The 8387-nt window shown below is 43.6% G+C and overlaps 1 protein-coding gene across 2 annotated transcripts in view; it reads right to left on the bottom strand.

The window, feature by feature from the left end:
- Window positions 1-7644, bottom strand: part of atp8b1 (ATPase phospholipid transporting 8B1) — a 29897-nt gene extending 22253 nt beyond the window's left edge. For both annotated transcript variants that reach the window (XM_070925139.1, XM_070925138.1), the window contains exon 1: window positions 7526-7644. The gene's annotated coding sequence lies outside the window, so the exon portion shown is untranslated. The remainder of the gene's footprint in view (window positions 1-7525) is intronic.
- Window positions 7645-8387: the final 743 nt, after the last annotated feature.

Below are 8387 nucleotides of genomic sequence, written 5' to 3' on the forward strand. Positions count from 1 at the left end.
GTCAGAGAATTACGCTTGGTGATTAGCTGGTTTTTGCAGAAAAGCAACTTGGGAGTAGCAGTTAATGTCTATCCCGAAGTTTTTAGGTACGCAGGCTTGTACCTTCAACTTTACCTGTATTTAAGCCGTAGATTCTTTCTGTCACAATTGTCCATCTTTTTTTATTGATGATTCAACCAAGAGAGTGTAATGCAGATCCAAGACCCACAGAAGTGCTCCAGCTGTGAGTCACATTACATTGTCTATGGGAAAATAAATGGGACTTTTACTTTGGTATTTTAAATTAAGTAGTTATTTTGAAACTCCGCCCGAGTCATCTACCGAAGCTCATTAAAAAAAAAAAAGAATTTCATCTGTTTTCCCCCTGAGACGACCAATCGGAGGTTCAGCGGCAACAGCAGGGCTGCGAGGATCGCCCATCTCGGAAAAACAGGTTTTGGTGTCTGTCCCAGGGCGTCGCTATGGCAACAACAAAGAGCAGGGAGGGAGTAGGGGGGAGGGATTCACGGAGTGGGACAGAGGAGAGCATACCTGAGCGACGACAGTGAAACCTGAGAGGAGGGAGGAGGTTCGGCTCTCGCTCAGACAGCTGAGGCGAGGAGGAGGCTTCAGGAAAAATCAACAAAACGTAAGGAGAGACCTTGTTTCTCCTCTGGTGACCACAACAGTGTGGATCTGTAGATATTCATTCCTCCGTTAATGACTGCCATAGTTCCCAGCTCCAACTCTCTGCATATCCTGTGATCTATGAGGGCAGCCATCCTTTTATGTGCAAATTTACTTGATAATGGAACTAATCTGGGGGTGGGGAGGGGGTGGTTCAATGACCAAAACGCATGGTCACTGAGTATCAAAGTTAGTCATATTTTTGTGCCACCCCCTCTATCAATCAGATTATGTAACAGTAAAGCTGGAGTGAGTGCACGCATCATTTCCTGTGACTCTCTTGTGCCTGGGTATGCAGGGTAAATCCTATGCGGGAATGGCGGACTCCACCAGTAACAATGAAAACTACTATATAGAGCGGTAATTGCATTACACAAAAAAAACAAACAATGAATGGCTATTGCAAGTATTGAAACTTTGGAGTCATATGAAGGAAATCTTAAGGATTATCAGATTAGGTTTGCTGCAGTAGTCTGTGTTACCGATTACATTACTTGCCCACCAGTCGTTTTGCTTTTTTTTTTTTTTTTAAAGAAATAAAACCCATTTAGTTCATTTTCGCATATCAGTGCCCACATTTATCAAATAAGTAGCAGGAGCAGCAGCAGAGTAGCAGGAGTCAGATTACACTTATCACTGGATGGATGGAAATTTGTGAATTTGCTCAACCAACCAGCCGTGGTCGCAAGTCTGCTTGTGACACAGAAAAACAATGTGGCGTCACGTGATGATTCGCTGAGCGTCTCTTGCAATTGTTTTTCTTGTCGCCAAGAACTGAATCATGTTGGACTAAAAAAATTTAAAAAAATTTAAAAAAGCTGCGCTGATTCCTGTCACTTTTTATTCAGCCGTCCAATCACAGTGGAGGAGGGGTGGGACAAAGACCAACCATCACATCTTACATGTAGAAGTGCTGAAATGAATACTGCTGGTCTCAGAATATCCACCCCCCCCCCCACTCCCAGCCACAGTGGCAGGTGGAAAAAAAAAGTTAATTTCCAACCATGCTTACCACATGACGAGAGTAAGGAGGGTCGACAGACAAGACGATGGTGGAGAATTTGGTGTCAAAAGCAAAAGCGCCTGTGACACCTGGTTTCCTGCTCAGGGCGGTAGATGTCTGATGGGAATGCTCTTGTGAGCGGCCACTCTATTAATGATGTCCGGAAGGTACCGGGAGAGAGTCACAACCGTGTTGGCAGAGCCTCCTCCTCGCCGTCAGACTCAAATCTTCCCCTGGGAAGAGGGCAGAACCAGGAGGGGAGCCGGCAATGGAGCAAGCAGAGTCCGAGGACCCTGCCTCCAAGCCGAGAGATCCAGGGCTTCTTCAACAGGGAAAGTCACACATTTAGCCCAGCCACCGCCATCATCATCCTCCTGAAGCTCCGCTGTTTCTCCGTCACAGTAGGGGCAGGAGTGCCAGTCCGGCACGTTCAGGACCGAGACACGTCTTGCGCTATTGACGAATATCTTTTCTTGTAAAATGTGATGTAATCGGTAACACCGGTGTTGTCACGAGTTTATTTACTGGTGGGAAAATTTCCTCACCGCTGCATCACTAGATGAGACGACATTTGAAGGAGGAGTGAAAGTAATAATCAACCTACATGGACAGATTTGTGTTGAACCAGCTAATCCAGAAACATTTTGACATGGTAGCCCTATTGGCCTCTGATCCACTGAACCGCCTGTTTCTTCATCTGTGGTTAAATTTCATTGAATCTGAATCTGAAGACCGTTCTTGAGATCTCCTCCTAACAAACAGAGTAATGAAACAGAAACCAAAACTCCTCAGCAGCCGCAACAAATGTATTGGCCATCCGGAAGTGATCATGTATGGGGAGTTTCAGAAAAATGAAAAAAAAAAAAAAATGAAATATATTTTTCAGGATGTGACAGGTCTGGGCTACAAATGAGGGGAATGTCAAGTATTTGTGTCTGTGACTGAGCGTCCCAGCCGGGGTGAGAACAGATACTATCAGTCAGAGTCGGGTTTCTGCAGCACCTGGGGGCCTGTTTTCTGTTGGATTGCCACGTACAGTAATACAATGACTTTGCATGTAGAGCGGCACAAACAACAAACTATCGCCCCCACACTCCTCGTTTTACCTACGTCACCTTCTCCGAAGTCTCTCTGAACAGTTCACTTAAGTGATCATCTTCAACATTTAAGTAAGCGTAAATAAGTGTAAAAGCATCAGTGTTCGATTTGATGAAAGACCTTTGCAAACAAACAAACAAACAAAAAAAAAAGAGGCAGCTTTCTCATTCATTTCAATGAGACCACTGTGGCCCCATGCTCCCGACCAAACAAACAGGTTGTCCAGGTAAAGAAGTTGAACCTGGCTCACATATACATAACATAATATATTATCATAATACAGATAAAACTGTTTTGGCTACCTGGGGGCAGCGATAACAGCTGTCAACACAATGTTGACGTATCATCGCCTTATAAATTGATACGCTAAACGTGTTCGCTTGTTTTTTTACAACCAGCAGTTACGGAGCAACATTATCATTCATTTGGAGTAGTGTTTGTGTCCACCTAATGAATGCAAGTCCAATAGAGCGCTGCAGGGCCGACGTATTTTTGTAGGCCAGCCCGGAAGTTAGCGTCGCCCTGGTTCCCCTCGACAAAAAGCCAGTGGGATTCTTCCATGGGACTTTGGATTATTGCAGAAAATAATCTCTGTGGCAAACAAAGGTTTATGATACATGTTTTGTTCAGCAAGATAATCTTCACTAATGAACACCACTTTTAGGATTTTCGGCATGACGACGTTTAATGTCCGCGACATCCTCTGTGGTCTCATTTAACCACTTGTTAGCAACCGCTAAAAAAAAAAAAGCTTCAAAGTTCCCGAGTGGGGGTATCTACTGCCGTATTTTATGCCGTAGAACAAAACGTTGAAATCTCTTCCGCTTGTGTTCACCACAGACCTTATTTCAGGCATCTAACCTAAAACCCGTTCAGAAAACCCATCGACTTCCTCAACTGACTCCTAAAAGGTATCATCTGGCATCTGGACCTTTAGCTGCTGAACGCTCCGCTGTGTTCACCAGCTAGTCGCTAACTGTGTCTGTCTGCTGTCTGCTGTTTGCTGCAGAGCAGGTAGCGTACAGTGGGTTTTTAGAGCTTTTTCACTGAAAACCGCCGCCTGCTGTGGCTGAAAACGACTCTATGGGAGCGGTGAGAGTGAACCAAAACAGTGATAATGCAAACAACGAGCCGAAACTCACTATACAGCTCCTTAAAGCCGAGGGGAGCTGCAGAATCAGGTGACAATGCTCTGTAGTTTTATCACTACCAGCAAAATCCTGTCTCGTAGTATTGAACTGCTGTGCGGTGTTTACTTGAAACTGACTCTAGATCTGTTACTCAAACTGGATTGCATTTCATCTTCTCACCTGTAACTGAAACAACACCCACACCCACACACACACACACACACACACACACACACAAACAAACAAACAAACAACACGGCCCCTGGAGTATTTTAAGGAATGGTTTTCAGTCTCAGTTTGGCCTAAAAGCATTATTCCTATTAAATATCATCATTTATAGCCATGTATCCATATGACTGAACGGTGACATAATTCTCATATGTCACTGTGTTAGTACAAAGTCACCCTGTCTAAACAAATGAATAATACTTGTGTTAATACTTAACACATACAGTGGACCTGCATTATTTGAAACTATACATTTTATCATCACCATCGCCTTTGGCACTAATGAAAGTTATATTAGAAGTGTTTAAAGTTTTAAAAATCACTGTATGGGAGACGGCAGACAAAAATACAAAAATCAACACCAATGATGGAACTCAGTTATTCTGAATATTAACAGATTCTGGATTAACAATAACACCAGATGACTGGAAACTAATCAATTACTCCACTAATGGTTTCAGAACTAATACATATAAAAGCATCTTCACAGCTTGATGAAGGTTAATGAGTCGAGTCTTCGCTGAGATTCTTCAGTATTTTACTCACAGCTGGAGTCCAGACAATGAATCCATAAGCAGTCAGTCAGTCGGTCCACAGGGACACCGGCTGCTGCTGCAACATGTGACCCCGGTCTGCCAGAGCCCCAGAGCAAGGCACGAATACAGCCAGAAGTAGAGGTTCAACTCCCCTTTGGATGATGAGGATGTCACTACTACTACTACTACTAGTAGTACTACTACTTTTCTCATGTCAGTCTAAAGCCACAGTCATTAAGTCTCACACACACACACACACACACACTCTAACATCATTCCATATGGAGTCAAATTGTATTTGTATACAGTATATATATATATATATATATATATATATATATATACACACACACACACTTGTTATACTTATATGTTGTACTTGCAGTACATGGCCTGATGACTGAAACTTCCGCAGAGCTCAAGCGTCAGGTGACAAACGGTTGACAAAAGTGATTTTGGCTGGATTAAAAAAAAGGTGCCTGTGGGTTATGTTTTTGTTTTATTTTTAAACCACTGGTTTCACCACGGATCAGTGTTTTGATAATTGGGTTTCTTTTTGTATCTCGCGCTCTACTCGCAGAGAAACACAAACTTCTTCAAATATCATAATCAACCCTTACTTTTTCCCTGAAACTATACCAAACACCTTAATCTAGCCAGAGATTCCTTAATTTGTCAATTGATTAGAAAAGGTGAAAACCAAACCCCCTTAAAACAAAATTTGCTCTATAACCACCTCTCTCATTAGGCGTTTTCGGAGTTTCTGTGTTCTAAGAACTACGGTGGCCCCCAGTTCTTGCAGTGCGAACACAATAAAAAGAGGCGGGGTCCTTAACCATTAACCATTAACTTCTGCAGTTCACAGCAAAGACATCTGCAATGCTGTCGGTAATTGCTCGTTTTCGTGCCTCCGTGAGCGGGGACGTCAAATATTGGGTAGACGAGCCATTCCATAGTTGGTGGTGGTGATGTGCCAAGAACCACGGCTCCACGGGGTAAACCGTTTTTGGTTAACACTTGGCACATAAGTCTTGATCTGGATGTTGGCACAGATCTGCTCTTCAGGACCGATTGAAGAACAGATCATCAACAGAAACCGAGATCCTTTAACAGCATGTAAAGAAACTTTGAGACTTGAACCCGTCAGGCCGTCTGTATGGAAAATATACAGACAATTTAAAAACAGCTGCCATGACGTCTTCACCTCAGCTAAACCTTCAATCCATTTGCCTTTCAAGTCACAATTCAAATTCTCAGTCACTGGTTTCAAGACCAACCATTTCCATAAGGAGACAAACATTTCCCTAACCAAAAAGGACTCAAACTTGCTTAGTCTGCAGAAGAGCTTCGTTGCTTGTTTATGGAAAAACATCCAGGCTGGTTGGACAAGCGCATCCAGGAGCCGTCGCTGTGTTCAGACTCAACACCAGCTGCAACTGAGGTGTGTTTCACTACCTACCTGGACGTCTTACAGGCTTCTGTTTTCACAGTACACAGTACATAGTACATATCATGTACATGTGGAGCCCCCGAAGGGACATGGGGGAAAATGCATTTCAGATGGGAGAAGAAAAAAAAAATGTCGCCACTGTAGCTCATGGCAGTGGTTCCAAATGGTTTCGGCTTTGTGACCCCTCAAAACAAAGCAATGTCTACTCGCAAACCAGATGCACAGTGTAAATGTCTAGTAGTTGTTACCAGTTTAACCAAAGATATTCGTTTTGCCTTATTAAATCTGGATAATCTCCTGAAGAGCTTAAATTATCCAGTAACTGTTCTATAATCTGGCCCATCGTGGAGATTCTGACTGACAGGAAAAAACTGGGCGACACTCCTACATGCCTTCATAATTATTGAACATGAGGATATGTTTCCCCATCGTTTTTTTGTTTAGGTTTTTAAATGTAAGTATTCTGGGAAGGCAACTTTCATGAGGATTTGGGCCAGCCACGTTGAGAAATAGTGAGGAGAAAATCATGAGTCACAAGTTGCTTCATTACTGTACATCACTACTATCTTCAATGCATTCCTTTGCGTACGCACGCCCACTGTTTACAGTTGATTGGGTGCACCTCGCTAAAACTACAGCGGTCTCATACATAAGCCCTGCAATAAATCCTCCCTTTATGAAGGTTATAATATCCTTTTTCTTTTTTTGTTGAAACTGAAGAGAGGTGGGAGGTAGAGAGGTGTTGATCCAACTGTATGATCACAGTAGTTTTTGCTGCTGTTGAACTGCGTTGACTGAGAGGTGTTTCGAACATTTACCCTACCCTCACTGGGGATGGACAAAACACAAGGAACTATTACAAAAAACAGCGCTTTTCCAATCCAAACACAAAGCCAATAAAGCACACGGTTTGTACAGTGGTTTCATTGTACGTGATTATCTTCCCTGACATGCTTCCAATACTCCTCCTAGGGTGTATATAACCCTCAACGGTTACTTTATAGCAACCTTTTAATAGGTGTCACAGAAGCTCATAGGAATTTTTGACGTTTTAAGGGATCCGATAGGGTTGAATTTGAACACCTGAAAATCCGTCAGGACATTTTTGACAACAGGGAACAGTCAAATAGTTCAAAAGTCCAAAACAGAACCAGAGGCCGGACACAAAGGAGGGTAAAAATACCAACTACAACTACAAGACTATGTGTAGAGTGAACGTTTCGAGCGCATAGTTTTAGCGCCCCGAAGAAACAGTGAAGTCTCTTTCGAGAGGAAAGGTGAGCGGAGCAGCAGCCGCCCAGGTGTTAACACCCGTCTGCTCTCGGTGTGCTTTTAACACTATTGAACCTATAAAAAAAAGAAACATTTCACAGCAAAACACCACGCAGACATTTATGTATTTAACTGGACTTACTTCGTTAGCCTTCGCGGAGTGATATGAAAAGGGTGAATCCTGCTCTCGGTCGGTGTCCCGGACGTTTTGTCACCGCACCATGTTTTTTTTCCTCTTCTTCCTGCTTGTTGAGAGCCCCGGCGGCGGCGGCGGCGGCGGCGGCTGTTCCCCGCCCTTCTCTTCCCCCGCTGCCTCACCTGCCCTGACCGCACAAACCCGCCGGACCGGTCCGACACGTCAACCGCTTAAAACAACAATAAATAGCACGTTAAAAACAACGCGTGGCATTCAGAGCGGGAGGCTGCAGCTGCGGAAGCGGGCGCGTAGGTGTTCTTGTCACGTGACGCGCAGGTAAAGGCGTGTAATTGAATTCTTAATTAAACCAGGTGGTCATTAAGGAGGGGGGGGGGGGGGGCGGGCATTTGAGTTTGACATGAAACAGAATGAAGTACAGTAACAGTAATGCAAATATGTAACACAATCCCTTCATTTTACTGCCACACTTTAACAGACACATAGACACAAGAAATACAAAACATACATACACAATATGAATTATTAAATGCAGTCTGGATGGGGTTAGCTGCAGACCCCTCCGGCTTTCTGCTCTCCCTTCTTTCAGAAAGTCATTGGAGTGTTTACATCCTGCTCTTGCCTCTTGTTTTTTTTTGTTTTTTCTTGCCAACAGCAAGTCAGGTCAGTTCTGATGGAGTCTATTCCATTTGTTGACCAGCAGTGCCACCTAAAGAGAATCCTGCTCAACAAACACCATTGTGAAACATCAGATACCTGTATGGTATTATGGGGTGAGGGAAACCTCGTGTGAAAAAGTCATTTACAATGTTGGAGCTGTGATTGTCACTCTGTTTTGCTGCTGCTGTGG

The sequence above is a fragment of the Enoplosus armatus genome, chromosome 18, assembly GCF_043641665.1.
Source record: "Enoplosus armatus isolate fEnoArm2 chromosome 18, fEnoArm2.hap1, whole genome shotgun sequence".
Classification (NCBI taxonomy): domain Eukaryota; kingdom Metazoa; phylum Chordata; class Actinopteri; order Centrarchiformes; family Enoplosidae; genus Enoplosus; species Enoplosus armatus.